Source organism: Puccinia triticina, chromosome 7A (assembly GCF_026914185.1).
Source record: "Puccinia triticina chromosome 7A, complete sequence".
Lineage (NCBI taxonomy): Eukaryota > Fungi > Basidiomycota > Pucciniomycetes > Pucciniales > Pucciniaceae > Puccinia > Puccinia triticina.
Window position 1 is genome coordinate 3951406 of NC_070564.1, and position 1822 is coordinate 3953227.

Sequence of the window (1822 nt, forward strand, 5' to 3'; positions counted from 1 at the left end):
AAGAGGACATCAGGCAATTAAGGATACCTTGGTCAAGCTCTGTGGAAAAGAAGGCAAGAAGTGGAGGAATTATTTACCTTTAGTTTTATTTGCAGACAGAATTTCCACCAAGAGATCAACTGGTTACTCACCTTATGAGCTAGTTCTTGGACAGCCCCCCATCTTACCCATTGATTTAGAATTGGAAACCTTCTTTGGAGTGGATTGGTCAAAGGTAGAATCAACTCAGGATCTTTTATTGGCTAGGACTCAGCAGCTTGAAAACAGGGATACCATCTTGCAGCAAGCACACCAGCAGCTCATGGATTCCAGGAAAAACTCTGTGGATTATTGGAACAAGAAGAAAACATCAAGGCAGCCACTAAAGAAAGGTCAATTAGTAGTAGTGTATAACAAATCTTTGGACTCTCAGTTTGGCAAGCTCTTTGAAAATAAATGGAATGGCCCTTACAGAATCAAGGCTCAAAATCCAGGAGGATCTTACATCTTGGAAGAATTGGATGGCACAGAATTGGCCAGAAGGTTTGCTGCAACTCATGTCAAGGAATACCACTCCAGGTAAAAACAATAAATAAGGAATAATCAATTCATTTCTCTTCTCTTTTCTCTTTCTCATCTTCTTACACAATAACATAAAAACAAAATAAAATAAAATCTATAAACAAACGGACTTACTTCGCGCACTGCAAAAAACACTTTGCGCACTGCAAAAAACACTTCGCGCACTGCACAGTGCGCGGATTCCCAAACACTTCGCGCACTGCGGGTAAACTACGCAACTTTTTGAAGATTTTTCTTGACAAATCAATAGAAAGGCTTCTCATTGGCCTCTCTGAATTTTTCGGAAGTTTTTCAAAGCATTCTTCTATGTTTAAAAAAAGCATTAAAAACCAGAAGAAATGTAGGATTTGGGCGCCTAAAAAACAAGGTTCCTATAGCCCAAAAATTTCAAATAATTTTTTGAGTAATGAGAAATGTAAGAAAAGCTACTTCAAAACTTTTCAGCCACTTTTTGCAAGCATACAGGTCTGAAAAATGAGGATAATTTAGATGCAATGTGCTAATATGTGTTGAAGTTTCTTATTTTTCAGACCTGTATGCTTGCACAAAGTGCCTGAAAGGTTTTGAAGTAGCTTTTCTTACATGTTACATTACTCAAAAAATTATTTGAAATTTTTGGGCTATAGGAACCTTGTTTTTTAGGCGCCCAAATCCTACATTTCTTCTGGTTTTTAATGCTTTTTTTAAACATAGAAGAATGCTTTGAAAAACTTCCGAAAAATTCAGAGAGGCCAATGAGAAGCCTGTTTATTGATTTGTCAAGAAAAATCTTCAAAAAGTTGTGTAGTTTACCCGCAGTGCGCGAAGTGTTTGGGAATCCGCGCACTGTGCAGTGCGCGAAGTGTTTTGCGCAGTGCGCGAAGTAAGTCCGTAAACAAATCAGAAATAAAATCAATAAAAATCAGTTTCAAACACTCTCAAATAAAATAACTAAATATAAAATCAAAAGCTCACCTCTTCTTCTTTTATCACTACATCATCTTCTTCCATTTCTCCTTCTTCTCCATCTTTCTTTTTCTCTTTTCCCTTCTCCTTATCTGAAAATAAAAATTAAAATACATAAAAGAAAATTAAAGCATAGCATTAGTAAAATTCTAAATAAAGAAAAAAAAAAATAGAACTTACCCTCAGCTCTTATCCTCTCCATTTCTGCTTCTACTCTCCAACCATCTTCCTCTTCTTCCACTTGGTCCCTCACCCTTAATAACTCCAGGGCATTCCTTTCCTCAGTTTCCTCTATCATGGCATCTATGATTGAATG